The sequence below is a fragment of the Oryctolagus cuniculus genome, chromosome 2 (assembly GCF_964237555.1).
Source record: "Oryctolagus cuniculus chromosome 2, mOryCun1.1, whole genome shotgun sequence".
Classification (NCBI taxonomy): domain Eukaryota; kingdom Metazoa; phylum Chordata; class Mammalia; order Lagomorpha; family Leporidae; genus Oryctolagus; species Oryctolagus cuniculus.
Genome location: NC_091433.1, coordinates 8,186,533 through 8,202,939, shown reverse-complemented (window position 1 = coordinate 8,202,939; position 16,407 = coordinate 8,186,533). Strand labels below are relative to the sequence as shown.

Here is a 16,407-nt window from a genome sequence, read left to right as displayed (position 1 = left end):
CCTCAAATAAGACCTCATGGGCCCTTTAGGGAATGAGATAACATTGTTATTGGTGTGAAAGGAGGGTGAGGGAGCACAGGGTCAAGGTCTGACCTAAGGAAGATAAATCTCGCTGAGCCGAGGAGAGGCCTGGCCATCTCCCTGTGATGGGGACTTTATATACAGGATCTGACTCGAGATTCATTAAACTTCCCATTTTAGCCCCCAGTGCCCAGGAAGGCAGATCTGTGCAACCTCACATTCCAGGAAGTAAACGTAGCATCGCAGGCCAATGAAATTGACTGGGCTGACAGGAACATACAAGCAGCCAGGATGTCGGCTCTGCCCCCATCCCCTGCCGTGTTTATTTAGGAGTGGAGGTCCATTAAGTGCTCTGCGATGGCCTTCTGATAACACCCCCACCTTTGGAGGGCCAGCCAGAGCTGGCTGTCTGCCCTCAAATGTGACAGCTGACAGTTTTGGATACACTTAGAGATGGACTTGTCCACCACAGTGCAGAGGACAGAAACCACACATTTTAAAGTTACGGCCTCTCCCGCTCATGCTGAGGAACAAGCGGTTTTTTCAGGCTCTCAGTTTATGTGGAAGGTCTCTTTCCGCTGTCAGAATATTGTAAAACCTGGAGCTAGAGACTGGGAACTGGTGAGAGCAAGGTTTCGGCAAATATTTATTGGATGTGTAAGGAAAACACACATGATGAAATGCATGAGCGGTATCAATAGTGTAAATTTTGAGGGGCGTGGAAGTGGTGCAGAAACCCCAAATTCTTTACCCTCTTGAACTTGGATTCCTAGCAGCCAATTCTCCAAAGTGTTGGAGAGTGAATTGTGGCTTTTATACCCACCTCCTAAGTCATGTTTCTGTTAGGTCTTTGCAAGCATCTAATGCCTTCCCACCCCAACTCACCTTTGTGCTTTGTGTTTATTGTCTCCTGTCCTTCACACTGTTAAAAATGATCTAGCTGTTCTTTTAAATCATTGATTTATTTATCCAATATTAACTGACTCTCTGGCACTTTCCTAGTGCCCGGGATACTGCAGTAAACAACCAGGAAAATCACTAGCTCTTGTGCAGTTGACATCTGAGTAGAGCAGGGAGAGAGATGATGTATAAGTAAATAAGTCACTGAAGATGATAACTTCTGAGACAGATACTTGCTATGAATGCAATGAAGCGTGGAGATATGAAGGAGGATAGTGGTGGAGGTCTCACCCAGGAGGGAACCGTGGGCTGAGGTGGGGTGGGAAAGAGGAGGCCATGTGGCTTGGAGAAGTGTGCTTCCCTTTGGAGAGGTCGCGAGTGTTATGGGCACAAAGAGGGTTGAGAAATATTGGGAGCCTGGGAGTCAGGGATGAGCCATAGGAACAGATAAACAGTGTATAAAACAGTGTAGCAGATAAAGCGAAATAACTCGAGATCCAAAGAGTGCAAGGCTTTGAAGGTCATGGTTAAAAGACTGCATTTTGTTCAAAGTACATTGGAAAGTCATTTGGAAGGTTTACACATGGTGGGAGATGATCAGATGTGTATATTAAATCAGTAGTGCATCTCTGTTCATTTTAGGGCCTAATTCAAATATAGCCTGAGCTATGAAAATTTGTAGGTGGAATGAATCACTCCTGAGGCCTTGGTTTCACAGTGTGACTGTAGCTGGGTTAGAGTCAGAGTCTCCAGTCCCACTGCTGGTGAGTTCACAGAGGGTAGGAATCAAAGCCCCAGATAACTTTGCTTCTCTACGGTTACTTTGCACACAGTGCCTAGCCAAGAAGTGTGTACTGCGTTGACCTTAATGGTAAGCTCCTGGAGGTTAGGAACATTTGTGTGTGTGTGTGTGTGTGTGTGTGTGTGTGTGTGTTTTGTAAAATTCTAAAGGGCCCTTAAGGAAAGTTCTTTGATGATGAATAGGGCTCCTAGTTCAGGGGTTGAGGGGCGTGAGTCAAGCATCACACAGGTGCCTCCTTCCAAGTTGGGAGCTAATTGGTGTTAACTGAGAGAATATATTCAAATTACTTCTTTGGTCAGTTAGTTTCTTACAGATGATTTTAGTGTATTTCTCAAATGTGTCAGTGTTTAGGCAATGAAATAAAGATTAAAAGCCCAGACTCCATGTTGTGGGTCCCAGCAATAACAGACATTTTAAAGGCTGCTCTCTCAACTTCAAAATTCACCATATTACATTCTTGGGAGTACGATTTCAGCTTCTTTACGTTTATGACACAAATGGAGCCATTCGCCCTCACTGCAGTCTATAAAGGCAAGACTCACTAGGAGGAAATTTCCTTTATCATTAATAGGCCACACTCACATGATAAAAACGTCTCCACTCCTCCCACCTCCTTCCCCAAGCTTCGATTCTCATTTTAAGCAGTTCCCACATAGACTATTTATCTTCCACGTTTTCCCAACTCTCAATGGCACCATTATATCCTTTATTTGGAATCATAAAACTTTGAGAATAAAAAAGGAGCAAATTAATCCTCCCAGGGGGAAAAAGGAAGACGGGTTCTGCCAGCTTTTAAATTGTAGGATTGGACTGGCCTCGAAACACAGTTTTCTTTTTCAACAACTTAGCCGGTAGGGGGAAATGAATGGTTATGACAGAGAATCCTGAAATAAAATGCAGAATTATGCAAACGTGTTAAAAACTGACATCTCGAAAGAAAAAAACTGTTGAAAGCCTGAGGAATAAACAATGCGGGCTAGAATGGGAAACTTTCGAAGCTACAAATGGGTTACTCTGCTTTTATTATTCACAGCGGAAAAATAACCTCGATCATGATGTGAAAACCACAATTTCCTTTATTTGTGGATCATGCCAGATTAAAAAGCATTCAGGGAGGAGGGACGGCTGGGAGAACCGAGCTCCATCTGAAGAGGCGAGGCCTCTGGGTCCAGGATCCTGTCTGGGATCCTGGATTGCTCCCTCCCATTGCATAAGTCACTTAACCTTCTGGTGACTTCTTTCCCATCAGCAGGCTGGGATTAAGGAGCTGGCCTTGCCTCTGAGGGCCAAGAGCTAGATTTCCTAAGTGCCAATTGGACAACAGCCTTTGCCATTTCAATTTGTTCTAAGGAGTCTCAAGGTTGTTGTGAAAACAAAGGATAGAAGTCAGTTCACAAAGCTGGCTGCCTTCAGAACACCAAGGAGGACACGCAGGGCCACAGAGCGTCTCAGGCAAGCTGCAGGCATGCCGCTCTGGAAGTAGACTCCACTGCTAGTAAAGCCTTTATGATTTGACTTTATTCATTCCTTATTAGTTTTTAAATTGTGAAGTGCCGTCCCTGGGTAATCAGTGGATGTTGTGTTCTCATAAAGTAAAATGAAAATCACTGAGTTGAGAAACCATATACAGGCAGAATATTAAAGTTTGAAGGATCTTGGTGATCATCTGGTCCAGCACTTCATTTTGCAGGAGGAACCTGAAGATGCAGAGAGCTTAAATGACCTACCTCTGTTCCTGGAAGCATAGGACCCATGGCTGTTGCCAGCTTTGAAATATGATTTGACTGTGGTTTAATTAATCCAATAATGGACCAGGAATCTCCCAAGGAGGCTGACAATACTGGAAGTTTTTACATAACAGTCAATTTGACAGTGGACTAGAGTGATTCTGGTGCAATGTTGCATAATGTCTTTTATTCTGAAAATAAGTATTCAGAATCTTAAAGGAGGCACCTTTTTTTTTTTTTTTTAAATGATAGAGACATAGCTATTGACTGCAGTGTTTAAAATGAAATCATTTTGAGGTTTAAAATGTCCCTCTCCTCTTCCTTCCTTTCTTCTCCCACCTCCCTTTTAAAAAGAATTACTTTGAAGAGAAGTTCTGGAGAGAAAGTAAAGCAAATCTGGGCATCAGTGACCAAGCATTAGAGAAAAACTGAGAACGTGGAGGGAGTCACCTGGTACATAGGAAAAAGCTCCCTGTGATTTACTCTGACTTGCTAATTTTCAGAAGGAAATTAATAAAATTGATTCCAGCAAAAACTCTAAGTGGACAAATAGAAGAAAAACAGATCAAGAGTTGTGGATATTTAGGGCAGAGAGAAAGTTCTTAGAGAAATCTTTCCCTCAGGGAGAAATAAATATTTAGGAGAAATCACTAACTCTCAGGGTTGTTAAAGCAAGGATCACTCATGGGGTAGATGCAAACCCTCCCACCAACTGTTAATTCCATTCCTAGACTTGGTGGCAATAACGTGATTAGTTATTGTGGGTTCTGGAAGAAAGCAGGCCTTTGGCAATAAAGCCTTGGAAATATGTATTTTTAAGTACTATAAAAGATGTGGAAAGCAACTTTTCTTTTCATCCTGGGGACTAGAAATAATACACCTGCAAGGACAGATGAGTGGCACAATGTTGGCACTCAATGGGGCATTAAACATTTTGCACCACATTTATAGGGTTTTCCTGTCATTAATTCTAGGTAAAATAAACTCTTAAAAATGTTTTGTTGTGTTTTTGGACCGCGTTTACTCTTCACCAACCCGCTTTTCTTTGTCCTTTTTTCTGCCAGATTTTTGTGTCTAGTATGTTTTCTTGTGTCCGTCATGCTCTTGGCTGCATTCCGAACTGGCCTCCCTCTACCTCTGAGGCCTTTTTTTCCTCTTCCCCCTCCCCCCTAGCATTTTTTCTTTCAGCTCTGCTGCACATGTTCAGACCCATGGCGGGGTCGGATGTGGTTGGTTCGGCTGGCCGGAGTCACTGTGGTTTGCCTGTGGCGCCCTAGGATTGGCAAGGTCTTGGGTAAACGGTCTAGGAGCTGCAAAGATTGGGGCCACCTGAACCTCTCCGTTGCTAGAGTATCCAGTCTACAATTGATTGTGATGGCAAGGCCTTGCATTTCTTCCTAGTTTAATTTGTGGACTTCCTCTTTAATTTTGTCTGCCTCCTTTCAAACTATTTCCTTCCCTATGAGCTGTACACATGCTTTCCTTTTTAAACTTGGTCAGATTTGCAGTGAATGGAGAAAGGGTGGAGTTTGAGGAGGAACAAAGAAATGGAGTCAAAATACCTGGGTTATTTGCCTCAGTTCTACCACTTACCCATTGAGGTGTGATATTGGAGCAAATATTAAACTCTGATGTTTCCTGCGAGAGTCGGATAAGATCATTGAGTCTCCACTTGAGTTGTATAATATAGCTGAATTCTGAAGGCAGGATAAGGAAAGGAGCAAGAGAGAAAGCAACAGGAAAGAAGCCTGGCAGACCACACTGTCATGATGACATGGAACAAAGACTGGAAAGGGTGGAGTTTGTCTTAAGGATCTAAGGCCTGGGGCTCACAAAGTGTGCTTCAAGGACTAGCTTTTGGAGACTCCTTGGAGCTCCTGTGAAAAGCTGATCAGTTAACTCAATAAATAAATATGGGATGCCCGTGCAATGCCAGGCTCTCTTTGAGGAACTTGGCCGATAGCAGCAACAGAAATACACATCCCTGTGCTGCGAAGCTTAACCACAGAGACTATTTCAGGTGGTTATAAAGCGAGGGAGGAATTGGAGGTGCAGCTGTCTCACACAACGTGACCAGAGAAGGCGCTCTCAGACAGTGGCGTTGGAGTTGGAGAATGGCATGAAGCGATGAAAGGAACTATGTGGATGGTTAGGCAAGGGGAGAGCTGGTGCTAAGGCCTTGAGGTGAGGAGTAAGTTTGAGGAAGAGAAGATACGGCCAGTGTGGCACAGGGGCGGAGGACTCCTGGGCTCTTCTACTAGATCTGTCACTGTATCTAGAGGACCTCAGGTGGAATAGAGTTTGGGTCCTCAAGAGGTGCTCCAGTCATTTCTCCTGCCCATTCAATCCTTGGCCCAAAGGCAGGTGACTGGGTGGTGGTCGCTGGCTCTTCTGGCCCTGGACCCTTTGGGCCTGTCAGGCCAGTCACTGAACATGCATTTGAAGACATCCTCCACAACTTTCAGTGTTGGCCTCGCTGGAAACGTGTTCTGGAAGTGTGAGGCCAATTTCAGCTTTGACGCTCAGTATAGATTCTCAGGCTGGATTTCAGGAACATCCAGGTTTCATTGTTGAACTGAACCGATCTAATCTGATGGAATTGTAGTCTCTACTGGTTTCAGGTGATGGGTGCTCCTGGGACTTAGCCACTGCTCAGAGGACTTTGAAGTGTGGCAGTTCATCTTCACATCTTTGTTAAGACCCTTCCCTGTCTCGGGAAATGAATCCCTCTTAGTTACGCGCCTGACTAGCAAGGATTTGCGGAAAAGCACCTGAGGAACATCAAGGATCCTAATTTAATAGGCCCCTCACTGGCGGGTTATAGATAAGGTCAGTTTAGCTACTGTTTATGGTCAGAACCTTCTGGTAATGACTTGCCCACTTTTGTGTGAGTGGTCTTGTTCTCAAGACCTCCAATGTAGAGACCACACTGCTTGCTGGACACACACCTGTCTCGTGGATCCCCACGCAGCAAATGTCTCCCAGATGCACCAGCCGCCCCTCTGCTCACTAAGCATGATTGGGCAGCTGTGATATCATCTCTGGGCTTTGATTCACAAAGTGTCTCGGCTGGAAATCCACTTCTCACTTCACCCCAGATGTCCCTGATGGCTAGTGATCCTGAACATTTTTTCATGTGCCTGTTGGCCATTTATATTTCCTCTTTTGAAAAATGACTATTGAGGTCTTTGGCCCATCTCTTTCATGGCTTGTTTTGTTGTTGTTGTTGTGGAGTTTCTTGATCTCTTTGTAGATTCTGGTTATTAATCCTTTATTTTCAAACTATGCAACAGATATTTTTTTCCTATTCTGTTGGTTGCCTCTTCACTTTCCTGACTGTTTAATTCTGTCTTTCAAATAAATAAATCTTAAAAAAAAATAATAATGCATGTTTAAGTCCCTTGCCCATCTTTTCTGGGCAGCTTGTTTTGTTGTAGAATTTCTTGAACTCTTTGTATATTCTGGATGTTAACCCTTTATCTGTTGTGCAGTTTGCAAATATTTTCTCCCATTCTGTCAGTTGCCTCTTCATTTTGCTGAGTGTTTCTTTTGCAGCACTGAGGCTTCTCAGCTTGATGTAATCCCATTTGTTAATTTTTGCTTTAAGTGTGCTGCTGGGGTCTTTTCCAAGAAGTCTTTGCCTATGCTAATGTCTTGTAGTTTCTCCCATGTTCTTTAATAATTTGATGGTATCGGGTTGTAGATTTAGGTCTTTGATCCATTTTGAGTGGATCTTTGAATAGGGTGTAAGGTGAGTATGTAATTTCGTACTTCATGTGGAGATCCAGTTTTCCCAGCAAGCAGCATTTGTTAAAGAGACTGTCCCTGCTCCACAGACTGATTTTAGCTCCTTTGTCAAAGATAAGTTGGCTGTGGATGCATGGATTGATTTCTGGAGTTTCTATTCTGTTCCAATTGTCTATAAGTCTGTTTTTGTGTCAGTACCAGGCTATTTTGATTATAATTGTCCTGTAGTATGTCTTGAAATCAGGTATTGTGATTCCTCCAGCTTTGTTTTTATTATATAAGATGGCTTAAGCTATTTGGGATCTCTTTTTTCCATATGAATTTCAGCATAGTTTTCTCTAGATCTGCAAAGAATGTCGTTGGTATTTTGATTGGTATCACATTGAATCTGTAAATAGCTTTTGGTAGTATGGACATCTTATGAAGATGATTCTTCTAATCCATGAGTATTGGAGATTTTTTAATTTTTAATGTCTTCTATTTCTTTCTGTAGTGTTCTGTCATTTTCATCATAGAGATCTTTGCCATCCTTTGTTAAATTTATTCCAAGGTATTTGATTCTTTTTGGAGCTATTGTGAATGGTGCTGAAATAAAAAGTTCTTTCTCAGCTGTGACATTGTCTGTGTATACAAAGGCTATTGATTTTTCTGTGTTGATTTTATATCCTGTGACTTTACCAAACTCTTCTATGAATTCCAATAATCTATCAGTGGAGTTTTTTTGCATCCCTATATATAGGATCATGTCATCTGCAAATAAACACAGATTGACTTTCTCTTTTCTAATTTGTATCCCTTTAATTTCTTTTTCTTGCTTGATGGCTCTAGCTAAAACTTTCAGGACTAAATTAAATAGCAATGGTGAGAGTGGGCATCCTTGTCTGGTTTCAGATCTTAGGAGGAATGCTGCCAGCCTTTTTCCATTCAATAGGATGCTTGCCATGGGTTTGTCATATATTGCCTTGATTATATTGAGGAATGCTCCTTCTATACCCATTTTACTTAAGGTTTTATCATGAAAGGATGTTATATTTTGTCAAATGCTTTCTCTGCATCTATTGAGATAATCATAATTTTTATTCTTCAATTTGTTAATGTGGTGTATCAGATTGATTGACTTGTTAATATTGAAATGTCTCTACATATTGGGAATAAATCCCACTTGGTCAGGGTGAATGATCTTCCTAATGTGTGGATTCGATTAGCTAATAGTTTGTTAAGGGTTTTTACATCTGTGTTCATCAGGGATATTAGTCTATAGTTCTCTTTGTTGCATCTTTTCTAGTGCTGGCACTGTGGTGTAGAGGGTAAAGCTGCCACCTGTATTGCCAGCATCCCATATAGGTGCCAGCTCAAGTCCTAGCTGCTCCACTTCTGATCCAGCTCTTTCTTATGGCCTGGGAAGGCAGCAGAAGATGGCCCAAGTGCTTGGGCCCCTGCATCTGCATGGTAGACCTGGAAGAAGTTCCTGGCTTTGGATTGGTGCAGCTCCTGCCATTGTGGCCATTGTGGCCATTGTGGCCTTTGTGGCCTTTGTGGCCACTGGGCGAGTGAATCAGTGGATGGAAGACTTCATTCTGTGTCTCTCTCTGCCTCTGCCTCTCTGTGACTCTGCCTTTCAAATAAATAAATCTTAAAAAAAATATGATGCAGGCCTCATAGAAGGAGTTTGGGATGATTCCCTCCTCTTGGATTGTTTTGAATAGCTGGAGAAGAATTGGAATTAGTTCTTTAAATGTCTGGTAGAATTCAGCAGTGAAGCCGTCCAGTTATGGACTTTTCTTTGTTGGGAGAGTCTTTATTACTGATTCAGTATCCTTCTTGGTTATTGGTCTGTTTATGTTTTCTGTATCTTCATGACTCAATTTTGATAGATTGTACCTATCTAGGAATCTATCCACTTCTTCCAGGTTTTCTAATTTGTTGGCATACAGCTTTTTGTAATAATTTCTGATGATTCTTTTTATTTCTGTGGTATCTGTTGTTAAATTTCATTTTTCATCTCTGATTTCATTGATCTTGGTCTTTTTTCTTTATTTTTTTTTGTGCCAATGGTGTATCAATTTTGTTTACTTTTTCAAAGAACCAGCTTTCCATTTCACTGATGTTTTGTATTGATTTTTTTGGTTTCACTTTTGTTTATTCGCTAATTATTTGTTTCCTCCTACTAGTTTTGGGTTTGGTTTGTTGTTGATATTCTAGGTTCTTGAGATGCATTGATAGCTCATTTATTTGGTAGCTTTCTAGTTTTTTCATGTAGGCACCGATTGCTAAAAATTTGCTGTTAACACTGCTTTTGCTGTATCCCATAGGTTTTAATATGATGTATTGTCATCTTCATTTTTTTCAGAAATTTTTATTTCTCTTTTGGTTAGTTCAGGAGCATGTTGTTCAGCCTCCATGTGTTTGCATATGTTCTAGAGAATGAGTTGTTGATTTCCATCCTTATTCCATTGTGGTCAGAGAAGGTACATGAAGTGATTTTGATTTTTTTGATTTACTGAGACTTGCCTTGTGGCCTAGCATATGGTCTCTCCTAGAGAAAGTTTCATTCACTGACAAGAGGAATGTGTATTCTGCTACTGTGGTGTGAAAGGTTCTGTAGATATCCAGTAGGTCCATTTGGTCTGTAGTGTTAACTCTGTTATTAATCAACTTAGTAGTTTTCTGTCTGGTTGATCTGTCCATTGCTGTAAGTGGAGTATTGAAGTCCCCCACTACTGTTGTATTAGAGTCTATGTCTCCCTTTAGGTCCATTAACATTTCTTTTAAGTAGTCAGGCACCCTGTAATTGGGTGCATATACGTTTATTATAGTCAGGCCTTTATGACTATAATAAATTATCCCTTAATCATTACATAATGCTCTTCTTCATCTCTTTTAACAGTTTTTAATGTTAAAGTTTATTTTGTTTGGTATTAGGATGGCAATACCAGCTCTTTTTTGGTTTCTGTTAGTATGGACTATCTTTTTCCATCATTTCACTTTCAGTCTGAGTGTATCTTTGTTGGTGAGATGTGTTTCTTGTTAGCAGCAAATAGATGGGTCTTGTTTTTTAATCCATTGACCCAGTCTGTACTGAGAATTGAGGCCATTTACATTCAAGTGACTATTGATAAGTAACAACTTGCCCCTGCCATTTTTTCCATAAATATGCCTGTTGTTTATTTTGGATTTGTTTTGTACTTATATTGGGATGTTTTCTGCCTTCTCTAATTCTTTAATAATGATGGCTATCTTTCTGTGTTTCTGTGTTTATCACATCCTTAAGAATTTTTTGTAAGGCTACATGAGTGTTGACAAATTCTTTCAATCTCTCTTTGTTATGGAAGGTCTTTATTTTACCTTCATTGATAAATTCAGGCTTTGTGGGGTACAGTATCCTGGGTCGACAGCTTTTTCTTTTAAGACTTGGACTGTAACTCGCTGTTCCCTTCTAGCCTGTAGCATTTCTTACTTTTTTTTTTTTTGATTTATTTATTTACTTGAAAGTCAGAGTTACACAAAGAGAGAAGGAGAGGTAGAGAGAGAAGTTGCCCATCCACTGGTTCACTCCCCAGATGGCTGCAACTGATGGAGCTGTGCCAATCCGAAGCCAGGAGCCAGAAGTTTCCTCTGGATCACCCACATGGGTGCAGGGGCCCAAAGACTTGGGCCATCTTCCACTGCTTTTCCAGACCATAGCAGAGAGCTGGAGCTGAAGTGGAGCAGCTGAGTGTCAAACCAGCACCCATATGGGATGCCAGCACTACACGCAGCAGTAATTTGGCATTTCTCTGGTGCACATTTTAGAATCTTTGTGTTTTACTATGTAAAATTTGACTATAATGCGCCATGATGAAGATATTTTCTGGTCATGTCTATTAGGAGTTCTGTGTGCTTCCCTTACTTGAACATTCCTGTCTTTTTCCAACTTGGGGAAGATTTATGTAATTATTTCACTAAATAGCCTTTCTTTTCCCTTCTCTTTTTCCGCTCCTTCAGGAACTTGTGAGACCTCTATGTTGGGTTGTTTGATTGTATCCCATAGATCTCCAACACTGTTTTTAAGTTTTCTATTCTTCTTCTTTTTCTTCTTCATATTCTTTTTTGTCTGACTGTAAGATTTCCAAAGATTTGTCTTCTAGTTTGGATATTCTTTCTTCTGCCTCATCAAGTCTTCTGTTAAGGCTTCCCACTGGAATTTTGATTTGATTTATTGAATTCTTCATTTCTCATATTTCATTTTGATTTTTCTTTAAATTCTCAATTTCTGGGAAAATTTTTCATTTGTTATATGTGGTTTCCTATTGTTAGTGGATTTACTTTAGATTTTTTTGAGTAATCCTATGATTAATTTTCTAAATCCCATTTCTGACTTTTCTTCAATCTCTATCTTTGCATTCTAATATTGAAATGCTGTTATGTTCCTCTGGGGGAGGGGGTCATGGTGTCTTCCCTATTCTTGTTTCTTGAATTTCGGCTCTTATTTTTCAGCATTGTGGAGTTGATTTTTAATTTTTTTCTTCTGATGGCTTTTATCTTTGGGGCTATGCTTCTGTGGCTTAGTGGAATGTCTGCACTTTCAATGAATACCAGTAGATGTGTTGTGGGTGTGGCCAGGGGGCTCTGGTCAATGCTCTAAGGTGGGGTGAGTTTCCAGGGTAACACCCAATTTGGGCTTAGTAGAACTCAATATCCAGCTATACCTTACACCTTCTCATGTAGCCACGAAGTCCCCAAGGTCTCAGCACACAGGATTCCCACAGTTGCTGAGTCCAGAGGGCGCTGCTGGCACAGGGCCCCTCTCCCGTTCATGGTTGCCCAGTCACCTCCCAGCCAAGCTCTGAGTCAGTGGGGGCTGTGGGCTGTTACTTCCACTTGAAGCTCTGGATCACATGAGCACACTACAGCCACTGGCCAAATGCCTGCTTGCCACTGCCACCAGCACCACATTCAGGCATTGCTTCTCAGTGAGCTGTTATGTGCATGCCTGCAGGCTTCTGTAGCTGTTGGCCTATTGCAAAATAATGCCTGTCCTTACTCTGTTCTATTTTGGAGGAATTGGTTTGAATGGAACATCCCTTTCCACTTCCACTGGGCCCACAGGGCAGGGCCAGCAACTGCCAGCTCTCAGGGCTCCAGTCTAGACCCACACCATTCTCTCTCTCTGGCTGTATCCCCACTGATTGGTGCAGATCAGCCCCTCCTCCATCTCTAAGATGCCAAGGGCTCCGGCTCTCCGCTGCTGCAGCTGTGCAGGCTGCACACATCAGCACTCACCACGCATGTTCACGCTGTTTCACCTCCTCCTGGGGGGCTTCCCCAGGTTGTTTTCTTTCCAATTCTCCATCGAGAGTGTACGTCCTACACTTTTCTTCTCACTGTTTATCCCAGCCCTTCAAGCCTGTTGCTCCCTAATCCGCCTCTCTTTGATCTCTCCAAATATCTTCATTATTCAATAGCTATAATAAGTAAGAGGAGAGCTGAGTTACAGCTATGAGAGCTGAAATTAAGGAGTCAGGAATATTTTTTGTCCTTTGTTTCATCCTCCCTCGTCTTTACATTCTTCATCTACAAAATGAGCATCAAAGTTTGTACCTGTTAGGATGAGATATAAAGTCCCAAAACATATCATTGTGACAATGAGATACACACTCCCTGATGTTTATTGCAGCACCATCTATAATAGCTAAGATATGGAATCAACCAAGGCATTCATTGTCAGATTAATGAATAAAGAAAATATAATATAAATTCACAATGGAATACCATTCAGTCATAAAAAGAATGAAATTCCGTTATTTGCAGTAAACTGGATTCAACTGGAGGACATCATATTGCGTAAAATGTCAGACACAGAAAACCAAATACTGCATGTTCTCCTTCATAGATGGGAGCTAATAAACCCCTCAGTCTGAACAAAGAATATTGATTACTAGAGACTAGAACACAGAATATTGATTACTATTACTACTAGGGGTAGGATGGATAGAGAAATTTTAGGCAAGAGTGAGGAAACTGGGTGTGGTAAATTAGTTGTACAAATATGTTGATGTGAGATGTTAATAGCAGAAACTGGAAGTGAGGTATCTGGGAACTCTGTACTACTTCACAATTTTTGTAAATTTAAAATTTATTCTGAAATAGTTTTTTTAACTTTTATTTAATTAATATAAATTTCCAAAGTACAGAATATGGATTACAATGGCTTCCCCCCCATAACGTCCCTCCCACCCGCAACCCTCCCCTTTCCCACTCCCTCTCCCCTTCCATTCACATCAAGATTCATTTTCGTTTCTCTTTATATACAGAAGATCAGTTTAGCATACATTAAGTAAAGATTTCAACAGTTTGCTCCCACACAGAAACATAAAGTGAAAAATACTGTTTGAGTACTAGTTATAGCATTAAATCTCAATGTACAGCACACTAAGGACAGAGATCCTACATGGGGAGTAAGTGCACAGTGACTCCTGTTGTTGACTTAATAAATTGACACTCTTGTTTATGGCATCCGTAATCACCCTAGGCTCTTGTCATGAGCTGCCAAGGCTATGGAAGCCCCCTGAGTTCACTGACTCTGATCATATTTAGACAAGGCCATGGTCAAAGTGGAAGTTCTCTCCTCCCTTCAGAGAAAGGTACCTCCTTCTTTGATGACCCGTTCTTTCCACTGGGATCTCACTCGTGGAGATCTTTCATTTAGGTTTTTTTTTTTCCCCAGAGTGTCTTGGCTTTCCATGCCTAAAATACTCTCATGGGCTTTTCATCCAGATCTGCATGCCTTAAGGGCTGATTCTGAGGCCAGAGTGCTATTTAGGACATCTGCCATTCTATGGGTCTGCTGTGTATTTCACTTCCCATGTTGGATCGTTCTCTCCCTTTTTCATTCTATCAGCTAGTATTTGCAGACACTATTCTTGTTTATGTGATCCCTTTGGCTCTTAGTCCTATCATTATGATCAATTGTGAACAGAAATTGATCACCGGGACTAGTGAGATGGCATTGGTACATGCCACCTCGATGGGATTGAATTCAAATCCCCTGGTATGTTTCTAACTCTACCGTTTGAGGTAAGTCAGCTTGAGTATGTCCCGAATTGCACATCTCTTCCCTCTCTTATTCCCACTCTTACATTTAACAGCTATCACTTTTCAGTTAAGTTTCAGCACTTAAGAAGAATTGTGTATTGATTACAGTATTCAACCAAAAGTATTAAGTAGAACAAACAAAAAATATTAAGAGGGATAACATATTAAGTTGTTCATCAACAGTCAGGGCGAGGGCTTCAGTATCAACTCCAAGAGGGGTAGTCTGCAATGCATCTTGGTATTTGGTCCCCCAGATATCCTCAGCCTCACCTCCTGCACCTTCTCTCCACAGTGTAACTCATTCAAGTTATGTTGCACAGTTTGCTACTGAGCATGCAGATGCTCTCACAGGGCTGTGCTTTTCTGAACAGGTGATAGAAGGGGTCTTCAAAAATTCATGGAAAATGCAATGAAGAAATGAGCTTATTTTGGTACATTTCTAAAATAGATAATTTTTCCATGAACTTTTTTATTTAAAAAATATTTATTGGAAAGACACACACACACACACACACACACACACACACATATACACACATGTCCACACAGCAACCATCCAACGGTTCTCTCCCCAGGTTTACACAACAGGTGAGCCTGGGCTGGGGCCAAACCCAGGAGCTGCAAACATAACACAGGTCACAAGGGTGGCAAGAACCCAATGGCTTGAACCATCACCACTGCCTCCTAAGGTCTGCATTGGCAGGAAAGTGGAGTCAGGAAATAGAGCCAGGAATTGAACTCACACACCTTAATATTGAGATATTGGCATCTCAACCTCTAAGCTAAATGTCCTCTCCTTTCCATTTTGAAGACTCTTTCTGTATATTCTCAGTTGTGAAAATTTACCTTCGGTCTCTCTCTTCCTAATAATTCTCCCAACAGCATTTTCATACCATTTTTCTCCTTGAACCCTTTCTGGTATTCCTAGGTGGAGCAAGCTGCTGTTTCGTATGTCCAGGAGCACTTTAGAGAGGACCTTGTGTAAAATACCAGAATAGGATGAAGTAGAAATCACATGTGATTCCAAGAGGGACAGAGTTGACCATGAATCCTGGCTCTGGTACTCACAGATTCCTTAGCCATGGTCTGGCTATCTTTTGGGTCTAAATTCCTGCCCCTTTCAACCTCTATAGTTGGTGACAATAATGCCTCATTGAGCATTGTGGGGATAATGGAGGCGTTGTGAGGAGGGGAGCTGATCTCTGCCTTGCACTTGTACTTTTTCACTTGGCTTCCCCTTTTTGTTTTTCTTGGTATGCCTGGCTCCATCAAGATAGCTGATTAGTATGTTTGTATCTTCTACAACATGCAGTGAACACTCACTTCTCAGAAGCAATACAGCATAGTGGCCTGGAGCAAGGATCCCGATACCATACTGTCTGGGCAAAGCCTGGGTCTACCACTTCTCAGTGATGTGGACATGGGGAAATTTCTGTCTCTGTGACTTGGTTTTCTCACCTGTCAAATGGGACTACTAATACTTGCTGCCTTGTGAGGATATTATGAGGTTTGCATAAGGGCCTGGCCATAGTAAGCCCCCATTGATGTTGGCTATTATTAGTAGTAGGTCAGGAACTGTTTATTGAGAGCCAATGAATAGAGTTCAGTGTGTGGTGGTTTCAGGAAGTCTAACATGAAATTGTTTATTTGGTCCAGAATGTCTGTTTCTTGACCCAAGTATAATTAGTTTCTATTAGTAGGTTATTATTAAGTTGAGAGGGATTACTTTCTTGTGATGACTAGTGTCTTGAAATATTGAAAGTTAAATGCTATGGATGCTCCTCACATCAAAATGGAAACTATTTTGTTGGTTTTAGTAACATGGATAAGTTCTAAGGTGATGAGCTGGTCAAAAGTAGAGGCTTTCCTGTAAAGCAGTGACCAGAAATATCTGGGCCGTGGTCTCTGGGGAATGTTTAGAAACATTCTCCTCAATCCTTAACTCTCTCACCCCAAAGGAATCCATGCTGCCGGGTCTTTGTTGGGGACATCCAAATAGATGGTAAAAGTCCTGAGGGGAGAGGCCTATCTTATTTCCCTTTATCCCATTCAGCTTCTGGAAAAATCCACCTGGTCACCTTACTAAAAAAAACAAAAACAAAAACAAAAACAAAAAAACAAAAAAACAAACCGGTA

General features: G+C 41.4%; 1 protein-coding gene across 2 annotated transcripts in view; it reads left to right on the top strand.

Moving 5' to 3' along the window:
- RAB28 (RAB28, member RAS oncogene family) overlaps window positions 1-16,407 on the top strand; it is a 555,178-nt gene that overhangs the window by 326,506 nt on the left and 212,265 nt on the right. The window lies entirely within an intron of this gene.